Source organism: Boleophthalmus pectinirostris, unplaced genomic scaffold, assembly GCF_026225935.1.
Source record: "Boleophthalmus pectinirostris isolate CB_2022bp ecotype Guang Dong unplaced genomic scaffold, ASM2622593v1 HiC_scaffold_3, whole genome shotgun sequence".
NCBI classification, from domain to species: Eukaryota; Metazoa; Chordata; class Actinopteri; order Gobiiformes; family Gobiidae; genus Boleophthalmus; species Boleophthalmus pectinirostris.
Window position 1 is genome coordinate 21,489,226 of NW_026571299.1, and position 21,996 is coordinate 21,511,221.

The window sequence follows — 21,996 nt, forward strand, 5'->3', positions numbered from 1 at the left end:
GTGTTCGGGGTATTAGAGGGGTTCCGCTGTCATCAGAATCAGGGTCGCTCTCTGAGCTCGAGCTTTCATTATTAGAAAGGGTTGGGAGATCAAGACATGTGGTTTTCTTGGGGGTCTGGCTAAATTTGTAAGCTACATCTACACGCCACAAAATGAAAGAGTTCTCAAAACTAGGGTAAACCTGTGGCAAGGTAGGCGCTAAATCTGTAACGGTATTCACAGACTGAAACTCAACTAGAGCTTTTACACCAGAAGTTTGCCCCGTCTGCCTTACTCTTAAAACCTTGTTTACAGGCCCAAAGGTTGAACAAAACTCAGTAATCTGTTCATCTGTGTCAGAGGTAGCAATGCCCTCAACATAAATACACCTTTCTCATGTCAACACCACAGTCTATTTCAGAAGCCATATTTGCGAACATAAAGCGGAGTTGCTTTCCGAAATAAAAATGACAATGAATTCGGCAAAAGATTTTGTATTTAACTCTACAGTTTTGTCTCTAATTCACCTTTTCCTCCTGGCTGGCTCGCCACGAATTGGGTCGGTGTAACCTGTACCAAACGAACTAGTAAGATATGAATGATACGTGTACCCAGCAATCTAGGTTCTAAAGGAGGAAAGAAGGTGTAATAAATTTAGACTGTAGGTTGAAATGAGAAAAGTGTGTAAAATTTATTGAACAGAATCAATATTCTTCCCCAAATATTACCAGCTTACCCCTACATAAATCAGTCCTTTTGTCCAACAATTTGTCCTTTCAAAAATAAAAAGTTCAGAGCTCTGAAAAAAAACTATTTTGTCTCATCTACCCGGGTAGTATGATTTTTTGTTTCTTTCTTTCGTTGGTGCACAAGATCTTAGTTTAATTCAACTGTACTGCAATGAAGGCCAGGTCCACCAAGAAGAGACGTCAAGGCGTCCAGCAGGTCCACAGGTCCTGGATCCAGTGACTCCAGCCTCACAGCGAACAGTCCCAGGTCAATTCGGGTCAACAAAAAAACCAACCTGCACAAGCAGGGCAACATTAATACAATTTCCGCAAAGCACAAATTCAGATCTGGTTTAAATCATTTCGAACTACTTTTAACTGGATTACAGTAGCTTGTAGGTTTTTTTACACAATGCGCAGTATTCAACATGTGGCACTAGCAGTGCACATGGTAGTGTAACAACCCTTAAAATCTGTATATAAGTTCTGATTTGTACATAGTTATATATTTCTCCAGTTGGTTTTTTCATACATTCTCTGAATCATGTAAATAATAAGTGGTCGTTGCATCATGTAGTTAAGTCAAGGTAGAAAACAAAATTGAGCTAGCATATCACCTTAGCACACTCACCGGAGAACAAGAACAAACAAAACCTGGACAAAACTTCCTCTCCAGAACTCTTTACAATTTGATGTATCTCTAAGAACCAAAAACAAGTTGTTATTTAACAATTTAAGCAATATTTTACTACATTTTTGCACAATAGAGCTTACATGTGCTGTCCAGCTTCTTCACAAGATGGTGTGCATTTGCAACAAAACCCACAGCACCGTCTACTGGGCGCATATGACACTGCATAGTTGAAATGAAATTTAAAGGAACACATTTCCAATTCAACAAGTAAAATGGGATAACATCTTTTTTTATTTAAAATATTTTCTGATTTAAGCAAACGGAGAAGGCAATAACGTCTTTCCTTAAATTCACCAAACATTCTCTTTGTTCCGCTAAATCCTCTCTCGGGAATCGTTGCCAACACAGAATGTCTGTCTTCGTCTACATCCATCTTGACCGCTTTGTTTACTGTTGTGTTGTACCACAAAAGGGCCAAACAGGCGCTTGAGTTTGACGTCATGGCTTCACAGCTCTACGCTGATTGGCTGGTGTGCGGTTTACAACTTCAGGGGTTCTTGCAAACTGTCTAGTATATTCCGATTCCTGACCTAGTCGCTGGAGAGAAATTTAATTGAGCTGAAACACTAGGGGGCACCAGCCTGGCTACAAAAATATATGGAGTAGAGATAAGTTCCAAATCCCTCTTAAGGATGCACCAATACGATACTGGTATTGCTACTTGTATCAGCTCCAAAATATCGGTTCTGCTCATATCCTGGTTGGGATTTATTGTGATATTTTGGAGAGGCTGATATAATTGTAGATGGGACACGTTTCTGCTTTTAAAATACCTTGATAAGATTTTGGAGTGAATTATTTCTAATTATTATAATCCTAAGAATTCAAGTAAAAAACATATTTCTTAATGTTGTCTGCGCTGAAATGAATCATGGGATATGTAGTTTCCACTGCTTATAAGCTGCTTGCAACTATAAAACCATGCATTTAAGCAAAGGAACTTGTGATTCGATATATTGTGATGGTCCACGATATTATTGTGAGACTTTTGACAATACAATATCACAATATTTCGGTTATTGTTACATCCCTACTATTTCCTAGTCGTAGCTGGTCCAGAAAATCTCAGTGTTTCAGAGCTTTTAATGCAAAGTTGTTCTGTAGTTACTTGAGAGACACATAAGAGCGTTTCTGTGAAGTGAAAGCGGCTGATGAATCAGGCTATTTTAGATCTGGACTGAAAAGTAAATAGTATTTTTCTTTATGGTGTGAGTCCTGCTGTTCAAATCCCAACTTTGAGCAAGCCAAACACACAAAAACTCAAAAACAGACAGAAAAAAATAAAAATCCTCAATTGAATATCTTAAAATCAGCTAAATTCTTTATCAAAATCACTACATTTGATGCTTTAATAATTCTAAAAATCTCTACAATATACTTTTTTACTCTTTAAGTTAGTAGATTTTTTCATGTGATACTTTTACATGAGTATTCTTTTGCCCTTGTAGCTGTACTTTTACTTAAGTAACAAAACTGAGTACTTCTTCCACCACTGATCAGCAGATACTTAAAGCCAAAATATTGACAATCCATGAGCAAAGAAGACATTTTTCTGACACTTTAAACCTTCAGTTAATAAAATAAAGCTTTTTAGTCTAATCATTACTATTGTGTCAAATAGACGAGCTTTGGCCCCTGTTAACGTCATGGTTGCTAGGTAACAGTTATTCGCCTCTCGTGTCCAACCAGGAAGTCAAATTACAAACCTTTTTTTATGTTTATTAAAAAAATAAAATAAAATAGGCACATTTTTTTGGACAATCTTACAATAACGCCGTTTTAGTGAAAAGATGTGAAGTGGTCTAACCGTCATCTGCAGTTTAATACATGAAACTACGAGCTACATTGATTTATAAACCCCACTCCCAAGCCTTTCCTCCATATAATATTGACCTGTTTACTGCATCGTTTACATTTGCTCTTTTACAAGTCAATAATGCTGAATAATTGTCCTATTTAATGGCCACTTCTGGTAATTGGCTCTCTGCATATCTTGATTGACAGATTCTAATGATTACGGGGATTATAGATGGGATCGCTTAAGGCTCATAGGTGAATGCATTGAGTGGTTTTGCAGTCATATGAACAGGAATATATAGTCCAGTATTTATTTATAAAAGGTCTACCGTATTGTTCAGACTATAAGTCGCACTATTTTTCGTGGTTTGGGTGTTTCCTGCGACTTATACTCCGGGGCACCTTATATATTAAAATTTTCAGACTGACAGCTGCTAGAGTGCGCTTTAGGCTTGTGTGTCAGTATCTAGTACTACTATTACTCCTGTACCACTGTCACTTCACACTCTACTGTGCATGTCTCCTGCAGAAAAAGCTGCTGTCCTACTGCAAATAGTGAAATATTCAGCCGAAAACGTTAATCGAGCAGTAGAAAGAAAGTTTGGAGTGAGCGAGAAACTTGTGAGGGTCAGACGGAAAGCGGGGATGGAGAACACAGCTTCACAGTAACCGGGCGGGTGCGCCATGTAACTTTCGTGGAAGTCACTGGATTTATTTATTCATTTATTTATTTATTTGAGACAGGGACAGTGCACAATTTTTGCATTAACGTTAACAGGAGAGATGCATTGTACATCAGGTTGTAACATCAGTGCTAATTTCCACCTGTAGTCTCTGGGCAGATTCACTGATTGATTGTATTTAACTGACCTTGACTATCAATTGTTCTTGGAAACCTATGTAACATGTTTTGGGTTGGATGGATCGCCAAAGCCTGAACTTCAATGACAATCGAAACCATCCTGTCGGGATTCAGAAAGGCCAGAATAATTCTGATGGAAACTGATGCCGAGTCTGACGACAGCTTCACACAGAAGAGGAAGCGGCGCTCTGTTTACCTCATGGATCTATGGTTTATCTCTCAAAGTGACACCGAGGATGAAGAATTCAATGGATTTAGTGATTTGGAGTGAGATGGAGAGTTTGGTAAACTTATGTTCTCTTGTTTATGCTATAATTATCTGAATAACTGTTCATATGTTACGTTAACATATTCATGCCTCTTCAGTCTGTTGTTCTCTGTTCTGTTGTTATTACTAGAACTTGACTTTCAAGATGAAATGTCAGTTCCTGGTCTCTGATTTTATAAAATACATTTCCCCAAAAAGTGTGACTTATAGTATATTGTTTTTGTGAAAGAAATCATGGATAGAAAAGCTCAAAAATATCTCTACCTATGTCGTCTACACCGGGATTCATTTACACATCTTTAGCCTGTGTCTCGTCTATGTTTTAAGGTTACAGTGTAAAAATAACTCATTTTGTAAACGCTTGGAGATACTGTCGAGATCTCAGTGTGCGTTAAGCCGCTCCGTGAACAAATAAGAAATGGCAATGGGAGAATTACAGAAGAGCAGGTGGCCACACAGAGCTCACACTATTCTTAGTCTGTCTGCTTTGTTGAATCTGGCAAGTGTGATTAAGATTTTTATATATGCAGATTATAGCTTCAGTCCATGAAATTTAAAGCAATGTGTATTAAAGCTCAAATCTGGCTCGATTTCTTAGTATAAAACGCTTTATCAGTTGTGGGTTCTCCACCTTGCATTTTGGAACAAGACCAAATTAAAAGGAGACCTATTGTGCTTGTGTGGGGTATATGATTATATTATATTATATGATTTTGCTTTTTATGTTATAATTTGGAGATTTTAATTTGCAATATTCAAAGCATTCAGCTCATTACACTTTGATTTGCCTAGAGATTGACCATGGCCAGTGCTGGTTGTTTTAGACTCCAGAGAACCTGATAACCAATAAGATCTGCCGATATTTTTTGGCTGATATGTGGGGCAGATCTTAATTACTAGTATTTTTCCCAAATTGTGTACCCTATTTTTTGGACTATAAGTCGCTCCATAGTATAAATCGCACCAGCCAAAAAATGCATAGTGAAAGAAGAAAAAACATATTTAAGTCAGACCGGACTATAAGTCACACTTTTTGGCAAGTTCTAGTTATAACAATAGAACAGAGAATCACATATGAACAGTTCTTCAGATAAACTATAGCATAAACAACAGAACAGAACAAGTTTACCAAACTCTCCATCTCACTCCAAATCACTAAATCCATTCAATTCTTCATCCTCGGTGTCACTTCTGAACAACTCTGTGACCTCCAGAGGTAAACAGAGCGCCGCTTCCTCTTCTGTGTAGCTGTCGTCAGTCAGTTAGAATTATTCTGGCCTTTCTGAATCCCGACAGGATGGTTTTGGTGTCACTGAAGTCCAGGCTTTGTCAATCCATCGAGTGACTTCCAGGAAAGTTGCATGGTGCATCCTCCTGGTTTCCATGAAGCTGTGTTCTCCATCCCCGCCTTTCGTCAGTCCTTCACAAGTTTCTCACTCACTCCAAACTTTCTTTCTGCTGCTCGATTATCGTTTTCTGCTGCATATTTCAGTACTTGCAGCAGGACAGAGGCCCTTTCTGCAGGAAACATGTGCAATAGAGGGTGAAGTGACAGTGGTACAGGAGTAATAGGAGCAGCAGATACTGACACACAAGACTAGAGCCTCTCGTGGCTGTCAGTGTGAACATTTTAATATATTGGTCGCACCGGATTATAAGTCGTAGGACCACCCAAACCACGAGAAACGTGCAACTTATAGTCCGAAAAATACGATAATTAAAATTTACTACAAACGTCCCGTAAGTCCTGTTTTACTGCCAACCTTTAAGAAAGCAGTGCAGTCAAACAGCAGTGCAACTATCTCCTTAAAGTCTTCAAATGAGACTTTGTGCACTAGAGCGGCCAAAATTAAATATCTGCCGTTTGTGGAGATTTAAGACTGAAAGCCGATACTCTAAACAGTGTAAATATCGGCCCGATATATCTACCAACTGATATATTAGGCTGGTCTTTCTCTAGTTGTGCTCCATTACTTCATGTTTTGCCTGTGCATTGCCTGGTTGCTGGTTCCATTCTCATAACACTGTATCCGCCTCCGTCAGCCTTCGTGGACCGCCGGGCCAAGAGCTTCAGCCGCTCCTGGAGTGACCCCACCCCCGTCAAGCCCGAGTCTCTGCATGACTCCAGAGACAGTGAGTCCTCAGTGCACGGTACAGACACACACAGGACACGTGAGCAGACATAGTTAGGCACTGGCTATTTATTTATTTACTTACTGAAAAGAGCATGTATTTTTACTGTTAATGAGGATCTGACCTGTAACTTGACGTCCAAAATGAGATGATGAAAATAGATCGACACATAATACATAAGTTTAATGTCATATCGTGGAACATAAAAAGCAAAGCGTCTCCTCATTTCTTTGGAGACAGGTAGGTGCATATCAGGTCCCATAAAAATGACACTGTGAAATTGCACCATGACAGAGAAACATCTGTGTGAGATCGTGTCATCAGGTTGTTTTGATACACTTCTCCAAGCTCCGGCTACTTTAAAGATTCCCTATTATGATATTTTCTGCTATTTTCTGTTATTTTCACAAACACAGAGTTGTATTTTATTCATTCACACATGTTTAACACACAAACCTTCAAATGAAACAGAAAACGCAAAAAAAGACAAAGTTCTTGTAGAGGTGCAAATGCAAGCAGCAGCAATTTAAAAGTGAAAAAAGCCATAGCACACTCAGAATTTAAATAACGTTACGGCAAAAAGCCTCCGTCATTCGGGGGATATGAGCACCTGGGCTGGCAACCATTTTGTATACTGTGATCCAAAGCAAGAATAATGTTTTAACACACAAACCTTGTCAAATTACAGGTCAGATCTGTGGAAAGCATTTATTTTAAAGCTTTTTATGTAATTGAATAAATATGAGATAGATATGTTTACTTACATGCTCTGGAACATTTTAGGCATTTAAGTGTAATCAATTAACACAACTCAGCAGCTCTTAAGATTTTAATGTTTTTTTCCGTATAATGAAGTAAAGAATCTACATTTCTGTGTGAATGTTTTCTCTACAAATGTCCATGTTGGATCCGTTCAGACTGGATGTACAGTGTCTGTTTGTCCTTCGTCTGTCCGTCTCCATTTTAAACTCATCTGTGTGTCTGTCCATCTGCCTGACCGCCTGTCTCGTCTCCGTCTCCGTTTTGGTGTTTGAAATCTCGAATGATTTTTGCGGTCTAAATCAGGACTAAATCAGGACTAAACCAGGTTTAAAACAACTATATTTAAACCAACACAAGGTCTAAACCCATCATAAATCAACTTGATCTTAACTTGGACTAACCAGGACTAAACCAGGTCTAAACTAGGACAAAACCAAGACTAAAGGGACTTAACCAGGACTAAGCGAGGTCTAAACAAAGTCAAATCAAAGACTAAACCAGGACTAAACCAGGTCTTAAATGGGACTAAACCAGGTCTAAACTGGGACTAAACCAGGTCTAAACTAGGACTAAACCAGGGCTAAACTAGGACTAAACCAGGTCTAAACAAAGATTAAACCAGGGCTAAACCAGGTCTAAACTAGGACTAAACCAGGGCTAAACTAGTACGAAACCAGGTCTAAACTAGGACTAAACCAGGTCTAAACAAATATTAAACCAGGGCTAAACCAGTTCTAAACCAGGTCTAAACAAAGACTAAACCAGGTCTAAACTAGTAAACGAAACCAGGTCTAAACTAGGACTAAACCAGGTCTAAACTAGGACTAAACCAGGGCTAAACTAGGACTAGGTCTAAACAAAGACTAAACCAGGGCTAAACCAGTTCTAAACCAGGTCTAAACAAAGACTAAACCAGGTCTAAACTAGCACGAAACCAGGGCTAAACCAGGACTAAACCAGGGCTAAACTAGGACTAAACCAGGGCTAAACTAGGACTAAACCAGGTCTAAACTGGGACTAAACCAGGACTAAACCAGGACTAAACTAGGACTAAACCTTGGTGTAAACTGTGTCTAAACCAAGTAAATCAAAGCCGACAGACAGTGCCAAGTCAGATCTGGGACTAATCTATAATCTATAATCTATAATGTATAATCTGTAGTGGTGTAGTAAAAATGGACAACATGGATCTATACCACAAGACGTAATCAGGTCTGAATAGTGAGTTCCCCAAAGAAGGACTAAAGTGTGATTGAACTGAAACGTGCACTATGTAATGTGTCTGTGTTTTAGTCACNGGTAACACACTTTTTGCTCTGTAGCTTCACAGTTCCAACTCTGCCATTCTGCTGCTTTATTTTGAATCTGTGGTACAAATGCTTGGCTAGGGCAGAACTACTTGTACTTTTTGACTTATGTGCTGCACGCTCATTCAAGGTAAGTGCGTATTTCTCATACAGTGGATCTAGTACATTTGTACCAATCAAGAGGGGAACGTGTATGTTGGATCTATGGTCAGGAACGACAAGTGCAAGGGTGTCAACCCTTTCAGGTGCCCCCATTACATCCTCTGGGAGATCAAGAGAAATTTGGACATACCCCAGATAAGGGACTTCCTGACCGCCAGCACCCTCAAGATCTAGCAGGTCTTGTATTGGAAGGATCTGCTGATGAGAGAGGTGATTTTCATGGAAGGATTTTGAGACAGTTGTCACCTGTGACCCTGAATCAATTAGGCTGTCACATTGCACTCCCTCAACATTCACTGTAGCAGTACATTTAGGTCCAATTAGCCCCTTTGGAAGTTCTCTGTTAAGTGATTGTGTTGCAGAATGATTCCCACATGTGATTGGTTCTGAATTGGGAGTTGGCGTGGGACATTTCCTTTCATGGGGTGCAGTCAGTCCCTCCACTGCGACCCTCTCCTGTTTAAATGTCCATACTTGTTTTGCCATTCATTTTGTCGTTCTTTTAACTCTTTGTACTTTTGGTCCACTAAAAGCTTGTTTGGGGGATTTTCACATTCTCGAGCAATATGTCCATCATTGCCGCATTTGAAACAAAACCATGCTCTTGGTCTAGTTTTGGGTGTGATCTGCTGCACTTGAGCCTCAGTGACCTCGGCTGGAGGTGTTTCAACTTTTGTCTGAGTCTTTCTAGTGCTTTTCTGTTTTCGATGTTCTTTCTTCTTAGTGAGCTGCATTTTTAGTTCAGCTACCTGTTTTGTCAAGTCTTCCGTTTGTGTAATGTATTTCTGAAGCACCTCTGTGTCAGGTTCATACTGGGGTGTTACCTCAGGCACAAGTTGCATGTTCACAGACGATTTGATCTTTGTGCCCCCCAGATGCCGCTGCATACGATCAAACTTGGTGATTCTCCTGTCCTCTTCAGTTCGTAACTGCAATAAAAAGTCAGAGAATTTAGGAGGTATGTCTGATTTGAGCTCAAGTTGTAAGGCAAGAAGTAGGGATTGATCCCAACAACCACGTCGGAACTGTCTGATTAAATGCCTGTCAGCATCTTTGCTTGTTACTCCACCCCTTTGAATGGCAGTGGTCAGCAGTACTTGTAATCGTTGTAGAAATTCAGAAGCTTTCTCCCCAGTATTTTGATGGGTGCCCAGAAAACGTGCAAATATTTCTTCCCCATCCTCAACTAGTCCATAAGCTGATTCAAGGAGTCTAACATAGTCATTGGGGGCTGCTTGGGGACCCAGTTGTCTCATTAGGTCAGAAGCAGGTGGTAGCAAGCTCTCCAAGATTTTCCGCCTTTGTATATCAACACTGTGGTTATCTTGTATCATGAGCTCAACATGAAGGCACCAAGTTTCAAAATCAACCTCATTTGGAGGTTTGGGAACTCTGCCTGAGAAAGGGCGAAGCCATTTAGAGTTTTGGCTTGGGGCACTGGAGCTATTATTTTTTATCACATGCTCCACAATGATTTTTTGGACTTCAGTTGGATTGATAATGTCACTATAAGGAGCAGTTTTAACCTTAGAGCCCCTTGACTGTGTCCCGTCTGTCCAAACCTCTGCTTTTGTGCCATGACTAGAGGTGATTTGTTCAGTAGAATCGAGCCTAGTGCGTGTTCGGGGTATTAGAGGGGTTCCGCTGTCATCAGAATCAGGGTCGCTCTCTGAGCTCGAGCTTTCATTATTAGAAAGGGTTGGGAGATCAAGACATGTGGTTTTCTTGGGGGTCTGGCTAAATTTGTAAGCTACATCTACACGCCACAAAATGAAAGAGTTCTCAAAACTAGGGTAAACCTGTGGCAAGGTAGGCGCTAAATCTGTAACGGTATTCACAGACTGAAACTCAACTAGAGCTTTTACACCAGAAGTTTGCCCCGTCTGCCTTACTCTTAAAACCTTGTTTACAGGCCCAAAGGTTGAACAAAACTCAGTAATCTGTTCATCTGTGTCAGAGGTAGCAATGCCCTCAACATAAATACACCTTCTCATGTCAACACCACAGTCTATTTCAGAAGCCATATTTGCGAACATAAAGCGGAGTTGCTTTCCGAAATAAAAAATGACAATGAATTCGGCAAAAGATTTTGTATTTAACTCTACAGTTTTGTCTCTAATTCACCTTTTCCTCCTGGCTGGCTCGCCACGAATTGGGTCGGTGTAACCTGTACCAAACGAACTAGTAAGATATGAATGATACGTGTACCCAGCAATCTAGGTTCTAAAGGAGGAAAGAAGGTGTAATAAATTTAGACTGTAGGTTGAAATGAGAAAAGTGTGTAAAATTTATTGAACAGAATCAATATTCTTCCCCAAATATTACCAGCTTACCCCTACATAAATCAGTCCTTTTGTCCAACAATTTGTCCTTTCAAAAATAAAAAGTTCAGAGCTCTGAAAAAAAAAACTATTTTGTCTCATCTACCCGGGTAGTATGATTTTTTGTTTCTTTCTTTCGTTGGTGCACAAGATCTTAGTTTAATTCAACTGTACTGCAATGAAGGCCAGGTCCACCAAGAAGAGACGTCAAGGCGTCCAGCAGGTCCACAGGTCCTGGATCCAGTGACTCCAGCCTCACAGCGAACAGTCCCAGGTCAATTCAGTTGGTCAACAAAAAAACATCAAAGTCCGGAGAACAAGAACAAACAAAAACCTGGACAAAACTTCCTCTCCAGAATCTCTCTTTAACAATTTAAGATTTGTATTACATGTGCTGTCCAGCTTCTTCACAAGATGGTGTGCATTTGCAACAAAACCCACAGCACCGTCTACTGGGCGCATATGACACTGCATAGTTGAATGAAATTTAAAGGAACACATTTCCAATTCAACAAGTAAAACTTGGGTGGGTTACAATACATATTTATACTACTACTGACTGTACTACACTATACTACTGACTGTATACTACTGTACTACTACTGACTGTACTACACTATACTACTGACTGTACTATTACTATACTATACTACTGACTGTACTATACTATACTACTGACTGTACTACACTATACTACTACTGACTACTTACTATACCTATACTACTGACTTGTACTATACTATACTATACTATACTACTGACTGTACTACACTATACTACTGACTGTACTATACTTATACTACTGACTGTACTACTGTACTATACTACTGACTGTACTACACTATACTACTGACTGTACTACGCTATACTACTGACGGTACTACGCTATACTACTGACTGTACTACACTATACTACTGACTGTACTATGCTATACTACTGACTGTACTACACTATACTATTGACTGTACTACACTATACTACTGACTGTACTATACTATACTACTGACTGTACTACACTATACTACTGACTGTACTATACTGTACTACTGACTGTTCTACACTATACTACTGACTGTACTACACTATACTACTGACTGTGCTATACTATACTACTGACTGTACTACACTATACTACTGACTGTACTATGCTATACTACTGACTGTACTACACTATACTACTGACTGTACTATACTGTACTACTGACTGTTCTACACTATACTACTGACTGTAGTACACTATACTACTGACTGTACTATACTATACTACTGACTGTACTACACTGTATACTACTGACTGACTGTACTACTATACTACTGACTGTATACTACTGACTACTGACTATACTATACTACTGACTGTACTACACTATACTACTGACTGTACTATGCTATACTACTGACTGTACTACACTATACTACTGACTGTACTACACTAATACTACTACTGACTGTACTATACTATACTACTGACTGTGCTACACTATACTACTGACTGTACTACACTATACTACTGACTGTACTATACTATACTACTGACTGTACTACACTATACTACTGACTGTACTACACTATACTACTGACTGTATTATAACAGGTGATCTGATTTGTGTTGTTAAGTCCCTCTCAATGACATTGAAGCTAGTATGAGTTTTTCCTACAGTTTTTCAGTGAGTCACTCTCCTTTTAGTTAAAATTCAAACTCCTAATCAGAACCATGAACACTCACGCTGATCACAGGCTCCTGAAAATATGGTGTTTAAATCCATTTTGTATTTTTTCTTGAGTTTTCAGATGATCTAAGACTGTGTTTGCTAATGTGTGCATTGTGTCACCATGGTAACTGCTAAACATTCTGCCGAAGACATCCATGCTATAACCAGCATGATGTCACTGCAAAGTATCAATAGCTAAAACTAACCAAGCTGCAGAGAACCAGATCCCTACTGTCAGGTGCAGTCAGGTGCAGTCAGGTACTGTCAGGTGCTGTCAGGTACATTCAGGTGCAATCAGGTGCAGTCAGGTGCACTCAGGTACTGTCAGGTGCTGTCAGGTGCAGTCAGGTGCAGTCAGGTGCAGTCAGGTACTGTCAGGTGCTGTCACTGTCAGGTGTCAGTCAGGTGCTGTCAGGTGCAGTCAGGTACTGTCAGGTGCTGTCAGGTGCTGTCAGGTACTGTCAGGTGCAGTCAGGTGCAGTCAGGTGGCAGTCAGTGCTGTCAGGTGCAGTCAGGTACTGTCAGGTGCTGTCAGGTACTGTCAGGTGCAGTCAGGTGCTGTCAGGTGCACTCAGGTACTGTCAGGTGCTGTCAGGTGCAGTCAGGTGCAGTCAGGTGCTGTCAGGTACTGTCAGGTGCTGTCAGGTGCTGTCAGGTGCAGTCAGGTACTGTCAGGTGCTGTCAGGTGCAGTCAGGTGGTCAGGTACTGTCAGGTGCAGTCAGGTACTGTCAGGTGCTGTCAGGTACTGTCAGGTGCTGTCAGGTACTGTCAGGTGCAGTCAGGTGCAGTCAGGTACAGTCAGGTACTGTCAGGTGCAGTCAGGTGCAGTCAGGTGCTGTCAGGTGCTGTCAGGTGCAGTCAGGTACTGTCAGGTGCTGTCAGGTGCAGTCAGGGTGCTGTCAGGCTGTCAGGTGCTGTCAGTCAGGTGCAGTCAGGTACTGTCAGGTGCTGTCAGGTACTGTCAGGTACAGTCAGGTGCAGTCAGGTACTGTCAGGTGCAGTCAGGTGCAGTCACTGTCAGGTACTGTCAGTGCTGTCAGTGTGTCACTGTCAGGTACTGTCAGGTGTCAGGTGCTGTCAGGTACTGTCAGGTCAGTGCTGTCAGGTACAGTCAGGTGCAATCAGGTACTGTCAGGTGCAGTCAGGTGTCAGTCAGGTGTACTGTCAGGTGCAGTCAGGTACTGTCAGGTGCAGTCAGGTACTGTCAGGTCAGGTCTGTCAGGTACAGTCAGGTGCTGTCAGGTGCAGTCAGGTGTCAGGTCAGGTGCAGTCAGGTACTGTCAGTGCTGTCAGGTGTTGTCAGGTACTGTCAGGTGCAGTCAGGTACTGTCAGGTGCTGTCAGGTGCTGTCAGTCAGGTGCAGTCAGGTACTGTCAGGTCTGTCAGGTGCAGTCAGGTGTAGTCAGGTTGCTGTCAGGTGCAGTCAGGTACTGTCAGGTGCAGTCAGGGGGCTGTCAGGTGCAGTCAGGTACTGTCAGGTGCTGTCAGGGTGTCAGTCAGGTGCTGTCAGGTGCTGTCAGGTGTCAGGTGCAGTCAGGTACAGTCAGGTGCAATCAGGTACTGTCAGGTGCAGTCAGGTGCAGTCAGGTGCAGTCAGGTCAGGGTCAGGTCAGGTGTCAGGTGTCAGGTGCAGTCAGGTACTGTCAGGTGCTGTCAGGTACAGTCAGGTGCAGTCAGGTACTGTCAGGTCAGGTGCAGTCAGGTGCACTCAGATGCTGTCAGGTGCTGTCAGGTGCAGTCAGGTGCAGTCAGGTGCTGTCAGGTGCAGTTACTGATCCACTCCAAACTGAACCAGTGGACAAAAGGTTTCACTTTGGCCCTGCTCCCTCTTCTCCCCCTCTGAGGAAACTGATCTGTCCCATGTTGTAGTTCTCTCTCCTCCTTTCTTCTTCACTCTCTTCCACTGTTCCCCTTTCCCCCTCTCTCCCTCTCTGCTCCTGTCTTCTCCCCCTGTCCCTCTAGTGAACGTGATCTGTCCTGTGTGTTGTGGTTTACTCTCCTCTACTCCTCTCTTCTCCCTCTCTCCTCCTCTCCTCCTCCGCTCTGGTGAAAGTGATCTGTCCTGTGTGTTGTGGCTCTCTCAGCTGGAGCAGGACCCTAAAGCACTGATCGCTTTGATTGGTTATTGATCAGAGACTGTGATGCAGATGCTGTGAGGCGTGTGTGTGTGTGTGTGTGTTTGTGTGTGTGTGCTTCTGTGTGGTGGAGTGTATCTAACATATGTCACCCAGAGCAGAGGCACCCTAAGGCTCTGAGTGGGAGAGGAGAGAGGGGGAGGCAGGGAGGAGAGAGAGAAATAAAAAGGGAAGAGGAGAGACAAAAGAGAGGATAGAGGGATGAGACAGAAGAAAAGAGAAGAGAGGGAAGAGCAAGAGGGATGGAGAAAGAGAGATGATTTCCTCATCACACACACACCTCAACTTGTGTTTTGTTTCATTCACATATTTAACACACAAACCTGCACATTTAGGCTGAGTTCTTCTCTCAAACAGAAAACCTTCCACCTTATCATGTCATGTAGTGATCCAGGAAGTGCTCCACTGTTTTTTTAAACTCTTGAACTCCATACACCTTCACTAGAATCATCTGGATGATTTCAGACTTGGAATTGCCAATCTCTACTGAACTAAAGGTGTAAAGTAGCTAAAAAAAAACTACTGAGAAAAAAACAAAAACAAAACAGTAACTGGAAAACTACCAAATGATGACATCAAAATGTAGAAGAGAGCATTTTGAGCTTTAGAGATGTTGACAGACTAATAATAAAGAGTTACTCAAACACGTGTGAATGAAACAAAACACAACTCCAGGTGTTTTTTTGATGAGGGAACATTAGAACATGTTTTGAAGCTCACAAGAGTCTGTTTTATCCAGTTCTCTTTTTTATTTACTCCTTCAGGGCAGCTACAGAAGTTGATGTATAACATATAATATATATAATGTAATACTACACCTGTAAATAAACATGACGGGCTAAAAGTAAGTGGTATTTTACAAAACTATCTGAGAACAACACAAGTTTAGTCCCGGCCGAGTACTGATCAAGTCCTAGTTTAGTCCTGGTTTAGACCTGTTTTAGTCCTGTTTTAGTCCAGGTTCAGTCCCACTTTAGTCCTGTTTAGTCCTGGTTTAGTTCTGCTTTAGTCCTTGGTTAGTCCTGGTTTACTCTTGGTTTAGTCCTGGTTTAGTTCTGGTTTAGTCCTGGTTTAGTCCTTCTTTAGTCCTGGTTCAGTCCTTGTTTTAGTCCTTGTTTAGTCCTGGTTTAGTCCTTGTGTAGTCCTTGTGTAGTCCTTGTGTAGTCCTTGTTTAGTTCTTGTTTAGTTCTGTTTTAGTCCTGATTTAGTTCTGTTTTAGTCCTTGTTTAGTCCTGGTGTAGTCCTGGTTTAGTTCTGGTTTAGTCCTGGTTTAGTCCTGGTTCAGTCCTTGTTTTAGTCTTTGTCTAGTCCTGGTTTAGTCCTTGTTTAGTCCTTGTTTAGTCCTGTTTAGTCCTTATTTAGTCCTTCTTTAGTCCTGGTTTAGTCCTGGTTTAGTTCTGATTTAGTCCTGGTTTAGTCCTTGTTTTAGTCCTGGTTTAGTCCTTGTTTAGTCCTTGTTTTAGTCTTTGTCTAGTCCTGGTTTAGTCCTTGTCTAGTCCTGGTTTAGTCCTTGTCTAGTCCTGGTTTAGTCCTTGTTAATCCTGGTTTAGTCCTTGTTTAGTCCTGGTTTAGTCCTGGTTTAGTCCTTGTTTAGTCCTTGTTTTAGTCCTTGTCTAGTCCTGGTTTAGTCCTGGTTTAGTCCTTGTTAATCCTGGTTTGGTCCTTGTTTAGTCCTGGTTTAGTCCTTGACAGCAGAGCAGAGATGGAGGGTCACGACTCCATTTCAGTTGAAGATGGTTCTTTTTGAAAGACTCATATTTTCTGAGGCGCTGAGTTCAGTTTGAAAATCACTCGTTTCAAACATTTTTATTGAACTTAGAAGAAACCGCAGAAACATTCTCTGTGCTGAAAATGAATCCTTTTACTTTATTTCGTGCCAAGGTCAAATGGAAGACAACAGCCCTGTGCGCTCAGAAATGACTAGAAAAGTGAAATGTGTTAATAAGTCGCTGCAGTTGAACCTGAGCTGAGAGCGCTCACAGTCCTCAGGAGGAGTTTGTGTGGAAGTGTCAGGTTGTAGATGTGTGAGCTGTGTCATGGTTAATATGTGTGTAATTACTGGGCCTATCCACTTGAAACAGAAACTGGCACAAAGTTCAGCGTCTTCTCTGTCAGAAAAAATAAACGAATAGATAAACTAAACTTTTCACAATCAGTTCATAAAGTGGTGCCATTATTCAAGTTTGGAGATTTCTTTCAAAACAAGTGAATCTCCCAGAGTTTTATAGACTCCTGCACAACATGTGAAACAATCACAAAAGTGGAAAGTATTGAGATGATAAACTGTAAACAGCTAAATGTCCTTGTGTGTCAGATGCCCTCCCTGTGTCTTCATGGGCTAAAAGACATTAAACCTGAAGTTTAGACATACATGTTTTGAATACATGAGATTTTAGGATTAGTTTAAAGTTCAGCTTTTGGAAATCTAGTGATAAGTGTCACAAAGGTAGAAATTAAAGGGCCCACCTCATGCAAAATCTACTTTTCACAGCTTTCTACCTTCTCAGAGTGATGTGTGGGCCTTGTATTTTTCGCTGAAGTGGTTTTTAGATTGATTTTTGTGTTTTTTTAACAAATTGCAGAGTATTTCTGCCTCCCTCCCACATGACAACAAACTAAAGCTGCTACAATGATGACGCGGCAGATACAACTATGAGGCGTTTGACGTAGCAGAAAGTGCTTCACACCCGCCCCCCCTCCCCCACTCCACCACCTCCGCCCTACATCGTCTGACAATTCCCACATAAACAACTAAACAAAAGTGACAGCAGAAGCTCATTGTTCTACACTGCAGTGAACACGATATAATAAGTTGATCTACTAGTGTTTATTAATACTTCACCAATCAGTAATGTTCAGTTGATGTAGACGCGGTGCTTGAGCTTTGTGCTCCTCAAAGTCCTCGTCCGATTCTGGGTCCAACACATGTGGCTGAACGCGCTGCATCTCCATGATGAATAAAAGTTTATTCCTACCTCTATTAGGGTTTAGCCTGTCTCCCCCTCCCTCCCTGAGATGGGCAGAGGAAGGGCTGGTCTGTGACTGTCTCCAAGAAATCAGTAAGATTTCAGAACTATTGTGTAATGGATGTTTCAAAACCCAAACTGTGCTTGTTTATGTGCAGAAGATACAATGTGAAAAGAGTGATTTTGTATCAGATGGGCACTTTAAAGGAACCGTGTGTAGCCTGCACGTTTGTCATTTTAAAAAGGTACGACCATCACATGTGACCCTGTGTCTCCAGAGTCTTCACCTGCAGACAGTGACACATCCAAGTGTGTCTCAGTCTCAGTTTCTGGACAGACCAGGCCTCATGTAAAAGTTCAGAACCTCTAGAATTGCCTCCCTGAGCTGCAGAGGCTGCACTAGCACTGAGTCAAGACTGGTGCAGGTGCTGGGGTTTAGGGATCAGAGAGAGACATTTTAGGTTTAAACACACTGGATTTGTGTTGAAACTGTGTTCTGATTGGATAATCATCTTGAACCAAAACACCAAATTATAACTATTGATTTGAATCTGTTTATGTCAAATCTGAAAACACAAAAACACTAAAACAGTCCAGTAGTAGTTTTAGCAGTTGTTGTAGCAGTAGTAATTAGTCTTACTGTGAGTGGGCTTGCATCTCCACAAACCTGACCTGTAACTTGGCTTTGTGGCTTCACCTGCTCTTATCCATGGAGTGAAATGTGTTTCAGACTGTGGGACATTCCAGGCAAAACAGGAGACAAGCAAACAGCAGACCCTCTGACAGAAAAGTTCCGTAGTGGCTCTTTAGCTGGTCTGGTCCCGGCTCTGCGCTGTGATTGGCTGTGTGGACGGGGAGAGTGGGGGTTGGGGGAGGGGCCATGGTGATTGTCATTCACAGCACGACGCTCCAATCTGCTGCTAAACACAAATGAGGTTTAAGCCTGCAGAGAGGAGCTGCTCACGTCCCGTGGAACACATCCAGAAACAGAGCAGACAGGAACGAGGATACTCTGTTACATTTACTACTTTTACTCAAGTACAGTTTAAAGGTCCGATATTATGCAAAAGGGACTTTTGTGATCTTTAATCCATGTTATAATGTTGTTCCCTCTTCAAAAACAGACCTGGAGTTGTGTTTTGTTTCATTCACATGTTTGAGTAACACTTTTTATTATTAATCTGTCTACATCTCCAAAGCTCAAAATGCTCTGGTCCACCTTGTGATGTCATGGAGTGGTAGTTTTCAAGGGAACAGTTCCTTTTACCTTCAGTAAAAATGGGCATTTCCAGAGCTGAAATCATCCAAATGGTTATAGTGAAGGGCGGCAGTAGCTCAGTTGGTAGAGCGTTTGTCCACTGATCTGAAGGTTGGCGGTTCAAATCCCACTCTTGACATAAACATCATCACAGGTGTGATTCCAGCTCCCACAGATGAATGCTGTTGTTGTGTCCTTGGGCAAGACACTGAACCTAGTGTCTGCGTACACTGGTGTGTGAATGGGTGAGTGGTGCCTTGAAGGTGGAAAAGTGCTATAGAAAAATGTGACCATTTACCAAGGTATGTGGAGTGACTGGAGGAGGATGGAGGGACTATGTAAGACTAAAGCTATGTTCAGACTGCAGGGCTTAATGCTCAATTCAGATTGTTTTTGTGAAATCCGATGTTTTTGCGAGGTCGTTCACGTTTCCAATTAAATACGACTTGTATGTGATCTCCAGTGTGAACATTAAATGGCCCAAAAGTGTCCCGCATGTGCACTGGAGACACGACAACGTCAACCACAGCGAGTGTGCTCTGTATTTACGGAAACATGGGACGTGAGCATTGAGCACCTGGAGATTTTAAAGTTCCTCTCGTACTAGAGCCAGAACATGAACAACTTACATGTTTTAAGGAGGAGATTGAGAAGGAGAAGGACGAGGTTTTTGGTCGTGGTGTTTTGTTGGGGCAAAACGTGTGGTGAAAGGAACGTGTGGATGTGGAAATGTAGCCAAGAGTGGTGGGATAGTGATGTGCTTCTCTTCAGTGACACAGAGTTTATTAACAATTTTCGTGTGACGAGAAGAACGTTTGTGTACATTTGTGGCTTGTTGATAACGTGTAGGTGGATGAATGCGCCTTGGCCGTTCAGACTGAAGTCACGTGTCAAAAGATCAGATATGTATCGGTTTTAGGAGCACATATCCAAGTGGCCTGGGTCACATTTGATAAAGTCGGATCTGTGTGGTTCAGACTGTCATTAAAAATCAGATACAGGTCACATAGGGGCCAAAAAATCAGATTTAGGTCACTTCAGGGTGCAGTCTGAACGTAGCTTCACTGAACAAAAGTTATGCTTCTTCTTCCCACTGTGAGTAAGTGTAAAGTGACAAAAGTTTTATATGACAATAGGAAATGATTTGAACATTTGCACTGTTTCCTCTCCCTCTCTCTCACCTCTTACCTCCCCTCTCTCTCTCTTCTCTTTCCTCTCTGTCTCTCTCTCCTGCCCCCCATGTAGTGAGTGTCTCTCCCCTTATGCTGTACCTCTTTCTCTATCTCTGCCGCTCTACCTCACTCTTCCTCCCTCTACCTTCTTTCCTTCCGCTTTCTCTTTCCACCCGTCTGTACCTACACTGTTATCCCTCTGCCTCTTCCTCCCTCTTCTCTTTCTCCAGGCTCTCTGTCCCCCTCTTTCTGTCTCTCTTTCTCCTGTGTAATGGAGAGGTGTGAAAGGATATTTTTTTCGGAACAGGTAGATAAAGAAAGGGAGAAAAAAAGGGACAAAGAGACAGGGAGAAAGTAGGAGTCAGAGGAAAGAGAACGCTATTTTTTCTTTAGTTTAGTCTACATTCATTTATTGGGACTATGTTGTTTTTAAGTGAAGTTGAGGTTTGGAGTTGGGGTTATTTGCAGTTAATTTGACTTCCGTTAGTGTTAATGTGGCACCTCCCACCCACCACTTCAAAGTCCCGTGAGAGAAGACCAGTTTGAAACAGTTTTTACATAAAATCAAGTGTAAATTCAAGTGTTTTATTCACATTTTTATTCAAGTGTTATCATTAGTAGTTACATGTACATGTTCCAGTTTGCATTGTGTTTTTCTCCATTTAAAACCCCACACCTTCCACCCTCAAACTCCCTTATACACAATATATATACACACACATACATATATAGAATACACACACATACACATGTACTGTACAATACACATATACAGCATCTACATAAACACACACAAACCCATATACACAAACTCATATACACATATTTATGAATGTTCAAAGTGATTCTGTGGGAGTCCAGTTTAACTCTCCACTTTTTGCTGTGTATATGAGGCTTTGGGATCAGAGCTGATGGGCTGTGCACGAGCCCAACATGTACTCAAACATGTGTGAATGAAACAAAACACAAGTCCAGGTCTGTTTTTGAGGATTGAACACCGTGTGAAGAATCCCTCAGTCGTCCAGGTAGAATCCACGGCAAGGAGAAAAGTCAGTTTGTTGACTGGACAAAAGTTAGTTTGGTTGAAGACGTTTCACAGCTCATCCAAGCTGCTTCTTCAGTTCTGGTCAGACGATGGTGGACACTTCCTTATATCTGTCTGCAGGGAGGAGCTAACTACACTCAAACTCCTCTGAAACTAACACACACACTTGTTTACAGTTTCCGTTTGTTAGTTCGGCCTATTGACCTGTACAGGGTGTGGGGTCTAATTAGCAGAACAATTCATGACCATAATGGAGCTTGCACACCTCTGGACCTGACCTGGATACACCTGTTGTTCTTGTTTGTTTTGAATTAGGTTTGAGGATGGAGTTGTAAATAGGAGATAGATGGTGTCTGAGTCTCCATTGTTTAGAGAAGGATTCTCTTTCTTAACAAAAATGGCTTCTTTCACTCCCCTCTCAAACCAATTCTTTTCTCTGGCTAAAATCTGTACCTCACTGTCCTCAAATGAGTGGCCCGTGGCTTTTAAGTGGAGATGCACAGCAGACTGAGGTCCACTGCTGCTCTCTCGTCTGTGTTGGTTCATCCTCTTTTGAAGTAGCTGTTTAGTTTCTCCAGTGTAGCGTTCACTGCAGTCTTCACTGCACTGAATGGAGTAGACCGCATTGCTTGGTTTGTGTCTCGGTGTTTTGTCCTTTGGTTGGACCGTTTCTGTCTTGAGTGTTCGTAGGTT

The 21,996-nt window shown here is 41.7% G+C and overlaps 1 protein-coding gene and 1 long non-coding RNA gene across 2 annotated transcripts in view; one reads left to right on the forward strand and one right to left on the reverse strand.

Annotated features, from left to right (window-relative positions):
* Positions 1 to 21,996, forward strand: part of LOC110165727 (calmodulin-binding transcription activator 1-like) — a 108,606-nt gene that overhangs the window by 11,912 nt on the left and 74,698 nt on the right. The gene's annotated exons all lie outside the window — the stretch shown is intronic.
* LOC129410967 (uncharacterized) lies at positions 646 to 1,569 on the reverse strand. Its single transcript, XR_008633084.1, has 3 exons — positions 1,482 to 1,569; positions 1,339 to 1,407; positions 646 to 1,003 (listed from the first exon to the last, which is right to left on the reverse strand). It is a non-coding gene; the product is annotated as an uncharacterized LOC129410967 (long non-coding RNA).